We start from the raw sequence: 22,118 nt of genomic DNA on the forward strand, positions 1-22,118 counted from the left end.
ACCTTAATCAGAAGTAAACTTTTGTCATTAGAGTGTAATGCTCAAAACACCATAACAAAAATATAATTTGGGACAGATTCAAGGGTGAAAAGAAAGAGGGAGTCGAAAGTAAAGATGGAGAGGACAAGTGGCGTAGTGACGGTGTCATGGGCCCTGGAGTAACAAAGGAAAATGGTTGATTGCAATTTCGCTAAGAAAATACATCCGTAATTAGAGTTGAATGAGGTACATAGGTCTCTGGGCCCGGTGCCACTGCACCTCTTGCTCAATTGATAACCAGGCCTCTGGAGGGATAACGGATCGGGCAGAAAAAGAGAAGCAAAAGGAATACAACAGACAAAAGGAAGAAAGAGAGGGGGTCGCAAAGAAAGAAGAGAAAGAAATAACAAGAAAATGAAAACACAACTAATAGAAGATATAGAGCAAAGGTATGAGACAAAAGGGAAAGAAGCGAGCGAAAGATAAAGAGGAAAAAATAAAAAGTGTGAAAAGAAAGAGAAAAATGAACATTAGAGAAAAAAAGAGCTGGTGAGAGAAACAAGCAGTGAAAGAACCAGGGCTTGTATGTACTGACACATTTCCAACAGCCACAGAATGAGAAAACCACTTTGATACTTCGGGTCCAACAAGTAACTTGTGGCTTCCACATACAGACAGGAAAAAGAGGGACTTTTAGTAAAACAAGAATTAACAGATAAAGATAAGAAAAACACCAGAGAAAGGAAGAAAGATCTTTAAAAAAATGTTAAAGGACGCATACCGGGTCAAAGGAAAGAGCAAATAAAAAAGACAAAGAAAGAATAAAGGGAAGAGAAAAAATAGTGAAATAATTAATGCATGATGAAGAAAAAAAAGGAACAAAACAAGGAAAGAATTAACCACATTTTTGCGAGTTTGAAAGATGAGGTAGCAAAAGGAAGAGGGGAATTAAAAAAGGAAGAGGAGTAGAAATAAACAGTTGAAAGAAAGAGCAAAACTGTTAATGTGAATTTTAGGAGGTGGAAAGAGAAAAGTGGGGGAGACAGAAAACATTGAGATTAAATAGAGTAAAGGAAAGTTTGGAGTGAGATACGTGAAACAGACCCTCCCAAATAAAGATGGAAGCTAAGAATAGATTTAATTGTCTCCCCCACGTCCTGAAACAGAAGTCAGAGTGTGGAACAGCAGGGGGCACTGCAGAACAGCAGGAGGTGCATTAGCAGAGTTGAAAATCAACCCCAATACAGCGATATTGGGGCGCTTGAAATCAGGATTGGGGGTATAGACAGTGCTGTGTCTCGGCCCAGTGCTAGAATAAAAGAATGGCAGCAGGTGAGGAATGAGCAATGGAGCGCTGTGTATTTCCTGGTATTGGAATAATGGGGCGCTGCAGTTTAGGGTTGAGGTGCACTGACAGAGTTGTATGTGGGCTGCTGTACTGGAATAGCTACGGGCACACAAGGTCAGAAGTGAGGTATGTTAATGGAGCTATGAGTGGAATCTAGTAATGCCATGCCAGTGTTGCCGAGTGTTAGCCTGAAGTGCCCTGGTGAAGCTGCGAGTGGGGCGCGAGGAGTCCTGAAGGGCGTGTGTGTGAACCTTAGTACTGAGAAGAAATGTGCACTTAGTGTCAGAACTGATGGATTCTGGCAGAGCTGTGGTGGTTCCCATCAACAGTGGCGTTGGATATTAGACCTGAGGTGCATTGGCTGAGCTGTGTTTTGCTCTTTTAAGTCCAGTATTGGCTTGGCAGTGGGACTGAATATTAGAATTGAGCTGCTGTAATGGAACTGTATGTGAGCGGGGTCCCTGTATGGGAAAGGAAATGTCCTCGCTGGGGTAGAACTGAGGTGCACTGATGGAGCTGCACCCGAGGTCCCAGTACTGAAGCAGCAGAGTGTACTGACTGCAAGAACTGAGGTTCTCTGGCAGACAGTGTGTGTGGGGTTCCTGGCACGGCTGAGAGCTTGGAGTGTGTGAACCGAGGTGCACTGATGGAGCTGCGCCCGAGGTCCCAGCACTGGAGCAGCAGTGTGTACTGACTGCAAGAACTGAGGTGCTCTGGCGGACAGCGTGTGTGGGGTTCCTGCCACTGGCATGGCTGGGGCTTGGGGTGTGTGAACTGAGGTGCACTGATGGAGCTGCGCCCGAGGTCCCAGCACTGGAGCAGCAGTGTGTACTGACTGCAAGAACTGAGGTGCTCTGCAGACAGCGTGTGTGGGGTTCCTGGCACTGGCACGGCTGAGGGCTTAGGGTGTGTGAACTGAGGTGCACTGATGGAGCTGCACCCGAGGTCCCAGTACAGAAGCAGCAGAGTGTACTCACTGCAAGAACTGAGGTGCTCTAGCAGACAGCATGTGTGGGGTTCCAGGCACTGGCACGGCTGAGGGCTTGGAGTGTGTGAACCGAGGTGCACTGATAGAGCTGCGCCAGAGGTCCCAGCACTGGAGCAGCAGTGTGTACTGACTGCAAGAACTGAGGTGCTCTGGTGGACAGCGTGTGTGGGGTTCCTGCCACTGGCACGGCTGAGGGCTTGGAGTGTGTGAACCGAGGTGCACTGATAGAGCTGCGCCAGAGGTCCCAGCACTGGAGCAGCAGTGTGTACTGACTGCAAGAACTGAGGTGCTCTGGCGGACAGCGTGTGTGGGGTTCCTGCCACTGGCACGGCTGAGGGCTTGGAGTGTGTGAACTGAGGTGCACTGATGGAGCTGCGCCCGAGGTACCAGTACTGGAGCAGAAGAGTGTACTGACTGAAAGAACTGAGGTGCTCTAGCAGACAGCATGTGTGGGGTTCCTGGCACGGCTGAGGGCTTGGAGTGTGTGAACCGAGGTGCACTGATGGAGCTGCGCCCGAGGTCCCAGCACTGGAGCAGCAGTGTGTACTGACTGCAAGAACTGAGGTGCTCTAGCAGACAGCATGTGTGGGGTTCCTGGCACGGCTGAGGGCTTGGAGTGTGTGAACCGAGGTGCACTGATGGAGCTGCACCAGAGGTCCCAGTACTGGAGCAGCAGAGTGTACTCACTGCAAGAACTGAGGTGCTCTAGCAGACAGCATGTGTGGGGTTCCTGGCACGGCTGAGGGCTTGGAGTGTGTGAACTGAGGTACACTGATGGAGCTGCGAGTGGGATCCCAGTATGGAGCAGAAATGGGCACTGACTGTAAGGATTGTGGAGCTCTGGTAGAGCTGGGTGCCTAGGCTATAAGCAATTACAAGCGATCCTCCGCACTTGCTCTCAGCACACAGGCAGGCACACTTGGTAAAGAAAATTCAAGCCAAGGAAGGGCGGGAGCCAGGCAGCTGAGAGAGGGTGCAGAGAGCCCACAAAGTCCAAATGTGACCAAGATAACAGCCTGATGTATAGCCTTGTTTACAGCTAAGCTGAGGGGAAGAATGCTCTGCAAATAACAAGCATTTACAATGCATCGTGTCTCGCGTTTATGCACGTAACCCGAAAAAGTGAAATCAAGTAGGTAAAGCGCTCGACTTCTGCCAAGCGAGATCGGGCTTGTAAATTAGTTAAAAAAAAGTCCACGAGCCCGATGGAAAACAGCGAGCCTCGCATGTTTTCTGTACTTGGTCGCTGCGCTCGAGGAGGGCTAGCCACCGGAAAAGGCATGACGTATGCGTGCCTTCGACTAATGAAAGCAAGCCGATTTAATTAGGGAAGCCCACGAACCAATAAAAAGCACTGACGTGAAGTTGACAGGTCTCGGAGCCCTTTTCTAAATACAAAAGAGTCTCCCTGCTATACGCATGCGCGAGCGCATGCAAAGCAGGCTCGACCCTAAAAAGGGAAGCTTCCCTGAACAGGCGCAGGAAACAAAGTTAAAAATAGTCCCCTACAGACCAGATAAAAAGGACAAAGCGTAATTATACAGTAGTTGTTCCCTGTTCCCACACAGAAGAAGGAGGGGCAAAGAGGCATGACTGACTACTAGCAAGCACAGATTTTTAAATTACACTAAAACTAACAAATTAAATAGCTGGAAGCCCACAGAAGAAGTATACTTAAAAGTATACAAGAGGTCGTACGCTCCACCTAAAGACATACTTTTTATATGGCACCTTATACCTCAAGTATGAAGTCTCAAAACACTGCAAACGACAGGTGTTACTACTACCCAAATTAATAGTACTCAATTTACTGACATCAGAAGGATGGAAGACTGAGTCATCCTGGCCAACATTGGAACTTGTGGCAGGTAGCTCACTGGAGATATCAGCGGTGAGCATTTAACCCACTTGCGATGCCACTGGTAATAAGATGTGCACGGGAACCAACTCTGCCCAACAAAAACAGACTGAGGACACAGACGTCTTACTTTTGCTTGAAATGCCCTTAAAAGATCCAACCTTGAGAGGATGACAGTACCATGGAGACTGCACACAGAGACACCCATCAGGGTGCACAGAGTAGCAGCGCAGAATGCCCTCTTCTGGCCCTAGGCAGCACAGAAACAGTTAACCTGGGAGTTCTGTGGCTAGGATGACTGTGGCCCCTGCAGCCCAGTCAGCAGCACAGCTGGTTACCCAGTGACCATCTTCCCCACACAGCCATGCAGGACTCTCACAGCAGCCGACACATCACATCACCCACTGCCACCCTCCCAAACACTCACCCTTTCACCCAGTTGGTGCTCCTTGTCAACAAACTGACCCTGGGCACTTGGGTAGACCCCGTACAGAGGCTGCCTTGTGGTTACCCAAGAACACAGGAACTCTGCCACAGAATGCTATAATTATACATGTTTTCAGCTCTCAGAAGCCGATATAGTGCGTGTTTATAAATAGTTTTTATTTTTTTACACGTCGGTTGGCTGGTTATAGTACGGCAAGTTGAATTATGTGATTTTGTGGTAGCAGGGTTTTTCGTATAGTTATGGATTTGCTGCATTTGCCACATTTTCTATCATCTTCGATATAATCTGCAAATTTTAACAAAAAAATGTTCCTAGCTCAAACAGCTCAAAAGTTACTAAAAAACCAGCACCTCGTGTTGCCTGCATTAAAAGGCCCTTCGCAAAGGTTGACTGGTCACCTTTCTGTTCTTTATTGCTGTAGCTGGGTATCAAACTACTACCAATGAGGTGACACGTATGCCTAGCGTTAAGAAGTGTAAACAAAATAATTGAGTAATACTATTACTAAATGTGCTGCATTACGCTGCATAATTTGCCCCTTTGCCCTGCATAATTTAGTTAACCCTGCTGCATAATTTAGTCCACTCTGCCGCATAGTTCAGGTGGCCCTGGTCCAAGTTTAAGTTTTTCATGTTCCTCACATGCGCAGTAATGCTGCTCAGGATAGAATTCGGTTCCAAGCTACTGCTAACTACGTAAATATAATTATCGCGATTGTCCCTTTTCTGTTTCTCTCTTCTCTGAATCTATAACTCTGTTTCACTCTCATTGTGCCCACACTAGTGTCTCTGCCAAGTTCTTATCCTTCTGGATATGCTTCTTCTCCTATCTCGTTCTCTCTGTGCCCTTTTTCATATTTTCTCTACATTTTAAGTTTCTCCTACGTTTATTAGCCTAGTTCTTCAAATCAAATCATTAACATTTATAAAGCGCGCTACTCACCCGTGCGGGTCTCAAGGCGCTAGGGGAAAGGGGGGGGTTACTGCTGCTCGAAAAGCCAGGTTTTTAGGAGTCTCCGGAATACGGAGTGGTCCTGGGTGGTCCTGAGGCTGGTGGGGAGGGAGTTCCAGGTCTTGGCTGCCAGGAAGGAGAGGGACCTCCCACCCGCCGTGGAGCGGCGGATGCAAGGGACGGCAGCGAGCGCGAGGCCAGAGGAACGGAGGAGACGGTGGGGGCGTAGAAGCTGAGGCGACGGTTGAGGTATTCCGGTCCCTTGTTGTGGAGGGCTTTGTGTGCGTGAAGTCGGAAGGTGATCCTTTTGCTGACTGGGAGCCAATGCAGGTGTCTCAGGTGTGCGGAGATGTGGCTGTTGCGGGGTACGTCGAGAATGAGGCGGGCCGAGGCGTTTTGAATACGTTGCAGGCGTTTTTGGAGTTTGGCGGTGGTCCCAGCGTAGAGGGTGTTGCCGTAGTCCAGGCGGCTCGTGACGAGGGCGTGGGTCACGGTTTTTCTAGTGTCGGCGGGGATCCAGCGGAAGATCTTGTGGAGCATGCGGAGGGTGAGGAAGCAGGCGGAGGACACGGCGTTGACTTGCTTGGTCATGGTGAGAAGAGGGTCCAAGATGAAGCCGAGGTTGCGGGCGTGGTCTGCGGGGGTCGGTGCGGTGCCGAGGGCCGTGGGCCACCAGGAGTCATCCCAAGCGGATGGGGTGTTGCCGAGGATGAGGACTTCCGTTTTGTCAGAGTTCAGCTTTAGGCGGCTGAGCCTCATCCAATCTGCGACGTCCTTCATGCCCTCTTGTAGGTTGGTCTTGGCGCTGGCGGGGTCCTTGGTGAGGGAGAGTATAAGTTGGGTGTCGTCGGCATAGGAGGTGATGATGATGTCGTGCTTGCGTACGATGTCGGCGAGGGGGCTCATGTAGACATTGAAGAGTGTCGGGCTGAGCGATGAGCCTTGAGGTACGACGCAGATGATCTCGGTGGGGTCTGAGCGAAACTGTGGGAGGTAAACTCTTTGGGAACGGTTTGAGAGGAAGGAGGCGATCCAGTCCAGGGCCTGGCCTTGGATCCCGGTGGAGCGGAGGCGGGTGATTAGGGTGCGGTGACAGACGGTGTCGAAGGCAGCCAAGAGGTCGAGGAGGATGAGGGCGACTGTTTCACCGTTGTCCATCAGGGTTCTGATGTCGTCTGTGACTGAGATGAGGGCGGTTTCAGTGCTGTGGTTGGTTCGGAATCCGGTTTGTGAAGGGTCGAGCAGGTTGTTGTTTTCCAGGAAGGTGGTCAGCTGGTTGTTGACGGTCTTCTCTATTACCTTGGCGGGGAAGGGCAGGAGTGAGATGGGGCGGAAGTTTTTCAGGTCACTCGGGTCAGCCGTAGGTTTCTTTAGTAGGGCGTTGACTTCGGCGTGTTTCCAGCATTCGGGGAAGGTAGCAGAAGAAAATGAAGAGTTGATGACGGCCTGGAGGTGCGGGGCGATGACGTCGTCGGCTTTATTGAAGATGAAGTGAGGGCAGGGGTCCGATGGGGCGCCGGAGTGGATAGAGTTCATGATGGTTTTGGTTTCTTCAGTGTTGATGTGGGTCCAGTAGTTGAGGGTGAGGGCCGGGGCTGCGGGTTCGGTGATGCTTGGTTGGGTCTGGTGTCCGAAGCTGTCGTGGAGGTCGCTGATCTTGCGATGGAAGAAGGTGGCGAGGGAGTTGCACAAATCTTGTGAGGGCGTGACGGCGTTGGCGTTGGGGTTGGAGAACTCCTTGACGATGCTAAAAAGTTCTCTGCTGTTGTGGCTGTTTTTGTCCAGTCTGTCGGTGAAAAAGTTCCTTTTGGCAGCGCGGATCAGGTGGTGCTGTTCGCGGGTAGCGTTCTTGAGGGTGGTCATGTTGTCAGCGGTGTGGTCCTTGCGCCAGGCCTTCTCGAGGGCGCGACAAGTTTTCTTCAATTCTTTGAGGGTGTCAGAGAACCAGAGAGGTTTTTTGGTGTTGGTCTGTCGATGCGTGCGTTTGAGGGGAGCAAGGTTGTCTGCGCAGTTGGAGATCCAGTTCGTGAGGCTGAGGGCTGCGTCGTTGGGGTCGGTGGTGAGGGTGGTTTGGTTGGCGGCGACTGCGGAGAAGAGTTGCTCTTCGGGGATTTTGTTCCACTGTCGACGAGGGATGGGTTGAGTGCGGAGGTGGCGGGTCTCGCGTCGGAATGTGACACAGTTGTGGTCGGTCCAGTGTAGAGCAGAGGTGTGGCTGAAGAAGATGTGTTTGCTGGCGGAGAAGATAGGGTCACAGTTCTTCACTCCTACTATCCTTTCTCCGTTCACCCTTTTAATATTTCTCTGCCTTTGCATGCACTCTGATTTCTTTTTCTGCACCATCTTACTTTCTTTTGTTATTCGCAAACACCTCTTTCTTTCCTCATCTCACGCTTTGCCTACCCTTCATTTTACTTTCTTTCCAATCTACCTTTCTCCCTTTCATTATGTGTTTCTTTTATCTTCTATTCTTTGCTTCTTCTTTCCATCCTGCTCCTCCCCTTCAATTTGTTACCATCTTTCTTAATGTAGAAAAAAACTCCTTTTCTACATGGTCGTCCTGTATTTTTCACCTTTTGCTGGACCCTACATTTTTGTGCACACTAACCCTCCTATCCAGTGTTCATGGTGCCTGTATTCCCCTTTAAACATGGTCAGATTGGAATATTCCTAATTGGTATATTTAACTTGCATTGTAAGTCCCTAATATATTGTACAAAATGTACCCAGGGCTGTAAGTTAAATGTCACTAGTGGAATGCAGCACCTATTGTGCCATCTATTACAGGGACAGTGTAAAACTCCGCTTTAGGCCCATTGTAGCCGGACTGTGGCAGTTTAAACATCATGATTCAACCCTTTTGACAGGTCAACCATGTCCTTGCAGTGACTAGCAACCAAAAGTTATTTTTCACTGTGGAAGGCCTAGCTGTCCAATGTAGAAACCCAGAATACTGCTTAAAAATCCTAATACTCGATCTTGACAATGGGACTAGCTAGAGAAATAATTTACCAACTATTTATAATAGATATTAAGAATAAAATTAAATGGTGAAGTCAGATTTTCTAATAAATACTAAGGAAAAGTAACTTTTGAACTGGTACCTTTTCCCTGCCTGAAGTTCCCGGAGGCTAACTTTGCCTTTGCTCTACCAAATCTGCCAGCCAGTAGTTAGCATTTGAATAGTTATGAAAAAGGAGTGATGTGGCTCCCAGGAGCAAACAACAGGCTGACCTGAATCAGCAGAGATGACTCCTCTGAACTTGACAGAATGTGCAGGATGGGGCTGTGAGCATCCTTTCTGGAGTACAGTCAAGTCCTGCCTGAATGTCCAATCCTGCTTAACATGTCTGCGTTTAACACGCTGTGGTGCACTTAAAGGAAGGGAGACATGATGACAAAATGATTCTTGTGTATCCATTGTCTGGTTGCTGAAAACCCTGCTTTAATCTACCAGACTTCATTCTCTGGATTTATTGGGGGCACAGTGGCTGCCCCAAAATGGATGTTAATATTCTATGTCAGAGGATACCAGAATTACCATAGTACACTCCCTACACATGGACCCAGCCCTCAGAGCCCAAGTTGAGTGTGGCTGAAGGTTTTCGCCATCTTGAAAATGCTCAAAGTGTGTGGGGTTGGCCCCTGGAACTTTTTTCTGCATTGGTTAGGACACGCCAAACAGTCATTCCCACCCACTAGCTCATGGCAGGCATAAATGTGCCATCGCAGGACACCCACTTCAGAACACTCCTGTCCCTGTGATGCACCAGAAGAGGACTGAACATGCCGCTTGTGACCTGAGCAGAAGCCTACAGGACTGGACCTGCTTTCTTGTACCCAGGACAAAGAGGTGGACTCCAAGGGTCAGAAGGCTGAACTCCTGTTCAAACTACGGAGATACAACCAGCTGCAAGAGTCCTTTCCTGCAACTACCCAACTGATCTGTGGCAACTGGATCTGGACTGGACCCTGCTGTTGGCCTCTGCAGGACACCCTGTGAGACTCTAAGTGCCTCCCTGAAGTGTGATGAGGCTTTAGAAGTGTGCTCCTTTGGTGGACTGGGCTTAAAGGACTAAAGCCAGAACAAACGCTTTTTGACCGACACGAACTATTTGGAGAATCAGATCCGCCCTCCATCACGGTCAGCATGAAACCTCCTACCCCCATACTCTGCGCAGCTCTCACACATACGCTGCTCTCGCTCATGGTACTTTTCCCATAGACCCACCCACAAAGACCTCCATTGCCTCCTCATTCCCACACTCTTAACAAAAATAGCACTTTTACATTAAAAAATTCTTAGTTAAGAAAAAGACGTGACATTGTCTTTTCGACCTCGGTTGCAGTTTCTGGGTGAACTCTGGGCACGACTGCACCAAAGCCCACACGTGTGTGTCACCTGAAGGCATCATGAATGTTATATCCTGCCTCAGTTCTGCAGTTTTATATTCCTTAGTCAGTGAAGGCTTGTGAACTGTTGTTAAGAAGCATTTTGTTTTTTCCCGATGTTCTATAACAAAACCAAAAGGCACTGGCAAAGCCAACAGGTCCCGAAGGGGAGACCTATTGGTTTTGTCAGTGCTTGTTTCTGTTCCGTGTCATCATTTATCTTTCGCTCTGTAGCTTTGTTTGGCTTCCGGTCGACTCTCTACCCACATCCATCAGCTCTGTCGTGCTGTTCTCATCAAGGGTTACTTGCTAGCTTCTATCTAGACACCTGCACGTTTCTCTTCATCATGAGCGGGGCTGAAAACAAACATTGAAATGCTTATCGTGTCCCAGCATGGCTGCATTGCTCATCTATGTCCGTCCATAGCGCTGAGAGTCACTGTCGCCGGCTATCCTTTGAAGCCATTACAAATAACCACGAGACGGGCTAGACTCACCAAAAGGAATCCAAAGTGGCTTTGTTGGTAGTGGACAGGGAGTGCTCAAACGGTAAAATGTCATGTTTATTTAAAATCCTTGCACTAGAGATGGTTGAGGACCTCAAAGCAGAAGGAGGAACAGTGACACTCCCGAACAGGACCAGTGCTCGATGCACAGGACTTCCGTGGATCCGGAAGTGAGGGAAGCCAGGACAAGGCCACTGACAAGGAAGAGGCACGAGGCAGCAGCCTCTCCGGCCATTAACGAAGCACCAGCACGGGGCAGGTACGCAAAGGATTCTGGGATCACATAGAAGGCATTTAAAAATGGCCCGTGTGAAAACTGGCAATGAATATTGTGCAAAATGAAAAAGGTATGGACAAAAATTGCTCAAACAAATTTGAGTTGTCTGAAACAAAAATTCGAAATGTCTGAACTTCGAAAAGGTTAAAAGAAATAATTATTAAAACGAGGCACATAAACAGATTAAAGCATGCAACAAATTTAAACGAAGCTAAACACTATGACAAAAGTAAACTATGTCGAATAATGACACCTAACCTTTAACCTCGCCGCCCTCCGACCCCACTATGGAAGGGAACCCTCCTCTACAAATATATTTTTTAATTTGAATCATAAGGGGAACGGCCCGAAGGACCTCTCCCCGACCCTCTCCAACCTAAAATATAGGCGTCTGCGTAGGAAATATGCAAATGAGAGGAACGCACGCCCCACGTCCCCAACAGTATGAAAGTAATGAACTTTGTTTCCAATATAGACCCTGCTCTTCAGAACCAGGCCGATGGCTCGCCCCAGCTGTTGCCTTCAAATCCATAACAACACCAGAGCAGCAAAGATAAAGAACGGACACACACAGATATGTAAAAACCCTTGTGAGATTATACTCTGGGTAAGTGCAAACACTGTGTATTCGTTTTCTCATAGAAGTTGTTGCACATTTTGAGGGTTTTTTTAAGTGTCAAATTTATTATTTTCCTAAACATATGAATTTATAGCATAATCTAATGTAGTTAAGGCAAAATGTTAAGAATCAGCCACTTGGTTTTGAAAAAAAACCCACCCCATCCACTCCTGCAGATTTGGGGGGTAAACATGACAGCTACATAGAAGCGGCCAGTTCTGTCCCCTTTACCATCCTGGAGCCATCCCTTCCTCCGGCCCAGCATCATGCCAGGGTAGAGAAGCCATGCTTGCCACATCTACGGGCATCAGTTCGGCCATCAACCACCCGAGGCAACAGAGCCACCCCTCCTCCCGAAGGACCAGGCTCTAGGACCCCGCACCCCTTAAATTGGTTGAAAAGCACTCCCCAGCTTTATTTCCGAAAGGATTAATACTGGAGTTTTTGTTTTGCCTAAAATCTACACTGCCCTCCCCCCTCCTTCTTCCTTATTGCCTACATAGACCTTCTGCTGAGCCGAAACACGGTTTAGTCTGTGGCATGCAAATCAATCTATCTATCTATCTATCTATCTATCATAGATAGATACGCGCATACAGACACGCATCAATAACGAATTATAAATGTAGCCGGTCAGGACCAGCAAAGTTTCTACCCCGCTCGCTCTCCATGGAATTTAGCGGCTGATTAACGCAATCCGCACAGAACAGGCCGACTTTGACTTTTACCCTGTTAACAGAAATTCCATTGAAGTCAAAAATTCACAAATCCACCCACCCCACGGGCGAGGACACGCAGTCGGGCGCACACAGGGCCCTCTGTGTCCGTTCCGAGAAAGGTTGCCAGAGCTGTGCCCCAAAGAGGGCAGGCCGGGGGGCGCAACCTGCCCCCCGGCTCCTCTCAGCGGCAATGAAGGCGCTGCGTGGAATCCACCACAGAAATGTAATTATTAATAGGGCGCTCCGAGGCGCTGAGACAAAACAGCAAATGAATTCGAAAAGGCCTGAGGGAGAAACTGGAAAACAGCAACACTGATTAACAAAGAGTCAAACTGGGGACTATGTAAGGCCTGTGAGTGGGCAGAGCGGGCTTGGAGCCCAAACTGGCCTCAAATTATTTCCTATATGTACATGCACAGACGCACTTACTACCAGACAACTTTGTTAGAGTGGCGAAAGTTCCCTACGCAGTTTTACTAAATTAATTGAACCACTAACCCATTTCTTATCCCCAAACTTTCGATCTATTTCACTAAAAGCTCCATGGACTATATTATATAAAGTGCCAGGGGTGGGTAGGCAATAAAGCAGTTTGGTATTAACCTAATTTTACAATGATCTCCCAAATAACCCTTTCTAAACCCTTCCCTCAGGGTTTCCCTCCTTTGACTCATCCCAAACCTCATTTTACTACCATGATCTCCTGAATCCCTTTCTACAAACTCCCTCCCCCCTCCATCTCTCCTTTGGCTCATCCCAGTGCTCTTCTTATCAATATGATCTCCTAATTAACACTTTCCCGTGCTTAATTTGTAAATAAAACGTGCCGGCTGCTGCAATTAAATGTGGGACCACGGAATACTGAGGCAGTGTAATCCAGAAGACATCTCGGGCCTCTTCAATCCATTTAAAGCCACTCCCTGCCCCTTCAGCTTGCTCTAGCAGCTTTCTGCTTTCTCCCTTTGTGACGCTTTTCCGTTTTTCTCTTCCTTTGTCTTTCCCATATGTGTCTTTTGCTCGCAGCAAATGCTTGAGGCAGAAGAATAAGCGCAGCCTTCAAAAATAAGTGCTGGTGCTCAGCACCGGAAACAACAAGCACAAATTAAGCACTGACACTTTCTAGATTCTTCCCTCGTTTGTCCCTCCATTATTCTATTCAATCCATCTAAACAACTCTCATGTCCACTACTCAGATAAACTCATACTTCCCTCTACTAATCCACCACTAATCCTTTTGGGCTCCGGCATAGCGTGCTACTCGCCAAAAAGTGCTTGAGTGCCTCATCGGGGGTAGTAAGCGCTATATAAATACAATTATATAATGCTAATAAGGAAAATACCTTGCCTCTGCGCCACACTCTGGCACAAAGGCAAAGAGACCGCCAGCAGCGCACTGAGTGTGCCTCGCAGAGGTGGCACACAGAGTGCCCCCCTGTGGCTGATCCCTCCAAGAGGGGGAAAGGAGGTCCCATGGACCCTAGAGGCACCACCATGCAGACCTCTTCCCCCCTTGAAGGCAGGCTGCGTTGCAGCCTTTGCTGTGAAATGGACCAGGAACTTTAATCAACAGGTCCGCCTTTCACTAATGCACCCCCCCCCCGAAGGGCATAGGTGAGTTCAAAGCTATCCTTGGGGCACCATTGTATCTTTGATAGGGTGCAACACTCCTGACAGGGTAGGCTGAGAGCTGGCGTGTCAGGAACAGGTTCCCAGTTGTGTAAAGATATGTAGTGCATAGAAGGGTATTGTATTATGCGCAAGGTGCCTTTCAGCACTTCAATGGTCTTCAAGTGCTGTGGAAGTTGTGCACAGTTACAGTGTAAATACTGCAAATTCACCCCTTTGGGTGTGGCTGCCTTGAGGCTCAATGTGGTGTTTGGGGTGTGTGAAATACCGTAACTTTTCCTCACCAAATTTCATGAAATTCTTTTAAAGTTTTACAAAATACCACGTTTGTAGCACACTGTGCTTTGCCAGTATTTCGAGGCACTTTTTTTTTTAACCTGGAATGGCATATTTTTTTCTTAGAGCTCTGTGTAGTCGGGTACAAAAGTTACAAAAAAATCACATAATGCGATATTTTTAGAACAAGTGCAAGTTTTTTGTAATGGGACAATTTGGGAGAATCATGAATTTTGATGGCATAATTAACATTTTGCACAGTTCTAGTGTGTACCAAATCATAAGGGCTGTGCACAAATCTGCTAAGTTACTTGGCTGCCTGTGACATTCTGTACATAAAGCCCCCATCACATTTCTAACATTGTAACTGCACACAGTTAGTCATTTTTAGGTCAAGTCTACCAGACACCACTGTTGTCTGGCTGTGATAGACATATTGTAGGCTTACCAAAAACATAGAGGGGCTGGTAGCCCACCCACTCTTTACCACAGGTCAGCTTTACTGTCACTCATTTAACTGTTTCTTATTTGCTAGCTTGCCTTGTTCATCTTGTGTCTGTCCCTCCTTTGGAACATTGTCAATTTATTTGTGTCCTTCCACTGCTTACTTTTAAGGAACTACTTTTTTGTTTTGCCTTAACCACTCCATGCAAGTGCATGTGTTTTCTAGCTATCTGTGCTTCTCTTCCACCCTCTTCACTTGCATTGCTCTCCATTGCCCATGTGCTTCACCCCCCCTCCTTCGTGATGGGTGCACGCTTGTGTGCTCTCGCCCCTTTTGCTTTCTCACCCTTGTGCTTCTCCTCCAGGGTCCACTTTCCTCTCTTGCGTGCCTGTTTGCTGCTCTCCCCTGCTCACCATATTGCTCTCTCTCGCACGTGCTTGTCTCCTCTCCCCACCTGTGCCTCTGTGTTGCTTTTCCCCACTCGCGCCTCAGTGATGCTTCTGACTCTCAATGCCTGCGTTGCTTCCACCCTGTGTTGCTTCTCCCCTGCCCGCTTTAACTAAACTCCTTTCATTTTTTTTCCTTTCACTTACCAATCCAACTTCAATCAGTAAATAGTGCGCACCTGCAAAATGATGGGAGTGGCTAAATCGCAAGCGATATTTTATTCTTCTTTAGCCATGCTGGACAACATCGCTAAAAATAATTTGCAAAGCCAATAGGTCCCAACGGTAAGCCCGACTGGCTTTGCCAATGCCTGTTTTCAATTTGTGGCAGGGGCAAGCGGATCCCTGAAAAAGATGGATTCACTTTCTCTTACCGCTGAGTAAAAAAAAAAAAGTTTTTTGTCCATTTTAAGTGAAAAGATAAAAACCCCTTTTAGCGCAGTGATAGGGGTAGGCGCATTAATAGTCGAGGCACTCAGTCGCAGGCAGCTCTCGGGGATCTGGGTGAGCGGCAGCTCATCCCTCGGTGACAATGATATAGCAGAAGTGTAAGCTGGAAAAGGGGGATGTCGCGGCGCTATCTACAGATACAGCTCCTTGTAGTTACCAAAGGGAATTCACCCTCCCAATCTTGGACAGATAAAATGCTCAGTGGGTCCATATGGATTCCAACTGGTGAAATTGGGGTCATCGTTAAGTCCCTGCAACAGATGCATTGGTTCACTGACCACGGCTCAAATCCTGTTCCTAGGGCATTTCTCCTTAGAGATCCGGATGTGTGCAAAGGGATAGTCGCCCAGTTTGAGGGCCCTCTACATCCAATGCCATTGTGAGATGCCCTTGCCAGGATGCCAGTTGGGGTAAAAAGCATGACTACTTGGAGGCTGGTGCATGGTAACCTCTGGACCCTCTCATCGCTCCAGAAATTCAGGAAAGGACCCAATGCCTGGCTGTTGGAATGAACAAGATCACCAGAGGCAGCCAGCTGTCCCTCCAGCGCCTTCAGACCCTCACGGGTGATTTGCTGCGCTTTATGAATCCTTGATTGATTGAGACACCATACCTGTGAGGAAGTGGGGCACCTCTGCTGAGGAGCAGGGGGATAAGGCAGGGAAGTCTCCACGTGAAATGGCAACGTTTCCACTTGGTGGCCCCTGGGAGGTCCTTGGATGTAACAACCCCATGTCAGGGGTGTGATGGAACACCCTGCGGGCCCCCATTCCTCAGGGGTCCCATCGGGCCAAAGGTCATATGAGGGAAGCAGCCAGTTTAAGTCAACTTTTAGGGATCCCTAACCAAATACTGCTGCGGTTGGGGGGGGGGGGTGAGTAAGGGGCAGGGGTGTATTTGGCATCAGAGACGCTTTAATTATGCCATTGTGTTGTGATATTTGCATAATTATAGATTTGCACATAATCTATCATCTGCAGATTTTAACAAAAAAAACAGTTTCTAGCTCAAACACTTCAATAGTTACAAAAAACGCAGCGACGCACGTTGCTGCACAGTTGAAGGAACTTTGTAAAGGTTGGCTGGTCGCCTTTGGGTGTCAAACTGGTACCAATGAGGTGCACCGAATTCCCAGATAGTGTTAACAAATGTAAAAAGTTCAAAATAATGAATGCTACCAAAAATGTGCTGCAATATGCCGCATAATTTCCCAGTTTTTGCCGCATGATCTTCCAAAACTGCTGCATAATGTGGCCCTTCCCTGCCACATAGTTCCAGTGGCCGTGGTTACTCGGTCTTTCCCATATGTGCAGCACTAAAATTTCTTGCCAATACCCAGTTGTGCCAAACAAAAGACGTGCCCCCACTCACTGCCCATCAGCAACGTATTCTCTCCTGAAGAGAGTAGCTGCAAGCCCCTCCCCCACCCCCACCCCCACCCCCACCCCAACCCCTGTCCTCTCTGTGTGAGGGGGTGCAGAGCTAGGGGACCTATGACTCAGTTAAGGAAAATCTATCAATTTTAAATACAAAAGTATACAACACTACAAAATCCATCGGATGACACAAGAATAAATAAACAAAAACAAATCTAAAAGTACTTTAAGAATAACTTTAATTTTTGTCAGAGATTAATTGAAAAAATAGTTCTATCAAACAAAGCTACTAGAAGTATAGTCAGGAAACTATAAATTGGACAATCTTACAAATAATATGCATTTTGACATCATACTAAATTAGAAATACAACCATCATCTGGTTTCCAGAACAACTGAAATGAATGCGTATTACCAGAGGGGCCAATTACAGGTAGATTACCACCTGACTAATGGAAGTTACCCAAGGCCACCAGGTATGAACCTGGATTAAAGAGGCATCGTTCTAGTTAGATGTGATTGATTTAACAGCAATGTTCTACAGTAGTGGTTCCCAACCTCTTGACCTATGTGGCCCCCACTTTATAATTACAAGAACCCCGGGACCCCACTGAATCATTATTGGAATCCGGGGATCGCCCCCCTTATTGAGTCACTACTGAAAGCGGGGACCCCAGCATAAACATTGTTGATGATTTGAGCGCAAACCAATACACAAAAAATACAGGCACAAGCATTCAAACACACACACAAATAATAACACATTTTATTTAATTTGCAAAAAAACGTCAATTTTAATTTTTAATACGACGGTTGGAACCTTTCTAAATTCAATTAAAGCCACACATCTGCCATACTTTATTCAGTTTGATGCACCTGCGCTGATACTAATTTTTAGTCTCCAATTTCAAATTTTTCATTTGTACATGTATCCACTTTATGTATATACACTTTAACACACGTTAATATTATTTGATTTTCTCAGCAGTCGAGGACCCCCTGAGGCGGCTTCGCGGATCCCCAGGGGTCCCGGACAACAGGTCGTGAACCACAGTCTTTTAAAGAAACCGCAGGGTCGCACAATTTAAATTCTCAAACCATGAGTAATCTACAGCAGGTTTCTCTCTTACCGCATTGAAGCGCTCTCTTTTTGTGTAAAGTGCTATGCAACTGCTAACACGCTTCGACGCTCCGTCTGGAGCATGAAGCGCTACTTAAATGCAATCACAATACAAGAGAAACGTCCGCCCCCGAGTGAAAGGTTTGTCAGAGCAGCGCTGCAACTTTCTGAGTGGGAAAACCCATGGCTGCTTAATTCCCAACCGCGGCTCCCAGCGAACGAAGCTGTAATCCAGACTATATCCCAGCGCACGGTGTGATCTTCGGCAACTAATTTATTGCTTTGTCCCAGAGATCCACGGATTTTCAGTGTAATACGGGAGCATTAAGTCCATCTCTTCTGCTCCTTACTAGCTCCCTGAAGACAGCCTAGTGCTCCCACTCGCTACACGCTGCCTCAAAGAGCTATACACCTGTAAACATTAAATTAATTCCGTATTTTCTTTCCTCCAAGGACGAGTCTCCTCCTCGTGCCCCCTCCTTTCTAAATCTGAGTCACCCAGAAGAGTCCCACCTCGCTTCAATTCATGCATTCACCCATCCATCCATCTACTCAGTCTTACCTGGAGGCTGCGTCGGATGCTTCCCTGCCCCGGAGTGCAGTGCTCTAGGCCCGGTCCCAGGACGGAGCCGCAGCCACACATCCACTCGCCAAGGGCTGAGCCAGGGAGGGGGGTCAATAAATACACAGGAGGGGGTTCAGCGAGCTGTGCCTTGAGCGCAGCTCTTGTCACTGACAGGTGGATGCACTGTGCGCTCTGAGGCAGCGGTGGGCCCCGCCCACCAGCGGGGAGCGGCCAATCACGGCTCACGGCGGCCCAGCCTGCTCAATCAGCGGAGTCCAGGGAGTTCACACTGAAGGGGCTCTCCAGTGATAGGTGTGGAAACCAATAAACAACCCAAAAAATACAATAACCAAGGAGTTAAAATGAATGGATGCCACGGAGTAACGGTACTAATGAAGAAACAAAGCGGCCTCTACCCATACTTGAAAATTAGATTATAAAAGCAGCATTCGTGAAACAGTCATTGCCAAACCCAATAGGTCCAGTGTCAGGTGGGTGACAGCCTTTTTTGCTCAGTCAATGCATGTTTTGTTTTGCCATGATATTTGCAAAATTGTATATATGGGGAAGTTGCTGGGCCCTTGTCAATCTAAAAAAAAATATCTAAAAATATAATTTTTTGGGCCTCAAAAAGCACACATTGGCGTAGTAATCCCTGGCACTGAAGGAACTACATTGTGTGAGGATGTAGTTCCTGGTAAAAGGGCTCCTTGGAGTTGCTCACAGTGAAGTTAGCTAATGGCTGAGGAGGGTTAACCCATTACTCCAGATGCATGCTGTAGGGTAATCTGAATGACTCATTAGGAGACCAATGGATGAGGAAGGCTGGCTGAAAGCCCTTGTAAGTATATTATACATATAGTTTTAGTGAAATCAAAAGGCTAGAGGCGGAGAAAGAAAACAGGATTCCTTAGAATTAGGTGTAAGGCAGTGGCCTTAAAACATTTTCAATGCCCCCACCCCTCCACCTCTTGTGTACAAAAAAAGCCAGAGAATGACAAACATATGTTTTCCCATTTATTCTATAAAAAAAAAAGTCAGCGCTAAACATATTTAACAATTCAAACAACGAAGTTACTTTTACCTATCCATTATAAAAAGTAATTAAATACACAATTGGTAACAAGCTAAGGGCAGCCTGGTCGCCCTAAAGTGTAAACATATCCACAGTGTAATTCCTTATCAGAAAGGGGGGATGCATGAGAGGTTGGGGGTTATTTGGACACCCCTCATCCTCACCTTCCTTTGACACCTACTCCCAACCGGGACATGAGTGACAAACGATGGCCCTTGATGGACCACAGCACTGTTTTCAGCACGATTCTCTTCTTGGCCAGTGCCTCGACAGACCCCCACCTACAGCCCCCGTATGTTGCCCAACAGGATTCACAAAGGGGGCGGCGTCCTTTACAATTCAGTTACCAACTGCGGTCACAAACCATTGATAAATATCACTAAGAATCGCTGTTAGGAAGGAACACCCACTTCCACACCACCTCCCAAATCCAATTCAAAATGGATGGCAAAACCCATTTTGCGAGATGGCAAGGTGTTTCCATTTTGTAAAATGGGTATAGTAAATAAAACAAGCATTTACAATGAAATAAGTCTCACATTTTCTTGAGTTAGAGCTATTGGCATTGTAAATTCATAACTGGATGTTTCTTGCCACATAAATTTGACAACCCTGCCTCATAATTTTGTCTCTTCCTGCCATATAATTCCAGTGGCCCAGCATTTAACTAAAGCACTTCCATTTACCGTCTTCCTCTGTTTTACAATATATACAATTATATAAACCTTAATCAGAAATAAACTTTTGTCATTAGCGTGTAATGTTCAAAACAACATAACAAAAATAGCATTTGGGACGGATTGGAGGGTGAAGGGAAAGAGGGAGTCGGGAGTAAAGATGGAGAGGACAAGTGGCGTAGTGACGGTGTCATGGGCCCTGGAGTAAGAAAGGAAAATGGTTGAATGGAATTTCAGTAGGAAAACACATCCATAATTAGAGTTGAGTGAGGTCCATAGGTCTCTGGGCCCGGTGCCACTGCACCTCTTGCTCCATTGATAACTAGGCATATGGAGAGAAAGTGGATGGGGCAGAAAAAGAGAAGCGAAAGGAATACAACAGACAACAGGAAGAAGGAGAAGGGGGTCACAAAGAAATAAAAGAAAGGAGGGGAAAAAAGAACGAGATCATGAAAACACAACTAAGAAGAAATAGAGTAAACATGTGAGACAAAAGGAAAAAGAGAAGGAAGCTAGCAAACAAAAGATAATGAGGAAAAAATAATGAAAGAAGTGTGAAAAGAAAGCGAAAAGTTAACATTAGAGAAGAAAAGAGAGCTGGTGAGAGAAACAAGCAGCGAAAGAACCAGGGCTTGTATGTACTGACACATTTCCCACAGACACAAAAAGGGAAAACCACTTTAACACTTTGGATCCGGACAAGTAACTTGTGGCTTCTACATACAGATGGGAAAAAAGAGGGATTTATAGTAAAACGTGAATTGACAGATAAAGATTAGAAAAACACCAGAAAAAGGAAGGAAGAAAGATTTTTTTTAAAAGTGAAAGGACGCATACCGAGTCAAAGAAAAGGGCAAATAAAAAAGACAAAGAATGAAGGGAAGAGAAAAAAAATAGTGAAAGAATGAACGCCTGATGAAGAAAAAAGATAGGAACGAAACAAGGAAAGAAATAACCAAGTTTTTGCAAGTTTGAAAGAGGAGGTAGCAAGAGGAAGAGGGAAATGAAAAAAGGAGAGGAGTAGAAATAAACAGTTGAAAGAAAGAGTGATACTGTTTGTGGAAAGAGAAAAGTGGGGGAGAAAAAACATTAAGAATAAACAAAGTAAAGGAAAGAGCGGAGTGAGATATGTGAAACAAACCCAAATAAAGATGGCAGCTAAGAATGGATTTAATTGGCTCCCCCACGTCTTGAAACAGAAGTCAGAGTGTGGAACAGGAGGGGGCACTGCAGAACAGCAGGAGGTGCATTAGCAGAGTTGTATGTGAAACCCAATACAGTAATATTGGGGAACTTCAGATCAGGATTGGGGGTATAGAAAGAGCGGTGTCTCGGCCCCGTACTGGAATAACAGAAAAGCAGCAGGTGAAGGATGAGCAACAGAGCGTCGTGTAATTCCTGGTAATTGAATAATGGGGTGCTGCCGGTTAGGGTTGAGGTGCACTGACAGAGTTGTATGTGGGCTGCTGTACTGGAATAGTAACGGGCACACAAGGTCAGAAGTGAGGTATGTTATTGGAGCTATGTGTAGAAACTAGTAATGCCATGTCAGTGTAGCAGAGTGTTAGCCTGGTGGTGCCCTGGTGAAGCTGCGAGTGAGGCCCAGTGTGGGAGCAGCATTGCCTCCGAAGCAGGAGTCCTGAAGGGCATATGCGTGAGCGTAAGTACTGAGAAGAAATGTGCACTGACTGTCAGAATTGATGGATTCTGGCAGAGCTGTGGTGGTTCCCATTAACAGTGGCGTTGGATGCTAGATTTGAGGTGCACTGGCTGAGCCGTGTTTTGCTCTTTTGGGTCCAGTATTGACTTGGCAGTGGAACTGAATATTAGAATTGAGATGCTGTAACTGAACTGTGTGTGAGTGGAGTCCAGCATAAGAAAGGAGGTGTCCTCGCTGGGGTAGAACTGAGGTGCACTGATGGAGCTGCACCCGAGGTCCCAGTACTGAAGCAGCAGAGTGTACTGACTGGAAGAACT

General features: G+C 47.0%; 1 protein-coding gene across 2 annotated transcripts in view; it reads right to left on the reverse strand.

The window, feature by feature from the left end:
* STARD8 (StAR related lipid transfer domain containing 8) overlaps positions 1-22,118 on the reverse strand; it is a 417,850-nt gene that overhangs the window by 235,443 nt on the left and 160,289 nt on the right. The window contains exon 1 of one of the 2 annotated variants that reach the window (XM_069210132.1): positions 18,387-18,558. The exons of the other annotated variant lie outside the window; for it this stretch is intronic. The gene's annotated coding sequence lies outside the window, so the exon portion shown is untranslated. Of the gene's footprint in view, positions 1-18,386; positions 18,559-22,118 lie in introns of those variants that run through there. 2 annotated transcript variants of the gene reach the window in all.

Source organism: Pleurodeles waltl, chromosome 2_1 (genome assembly GCF_031143425.1).
Source record: "Pleurodeles waltl isolate 20211129_DDA chromosome 2_1, aPleWal1.hap1.20221129, whole genome shotgun sequence".
Lineage (NCBI taxonomy): Eukaryota > Metazoa > Chordata > Amphibia > Caudata > Salamandridae > Pleurodeles > Pleurodeles waltl.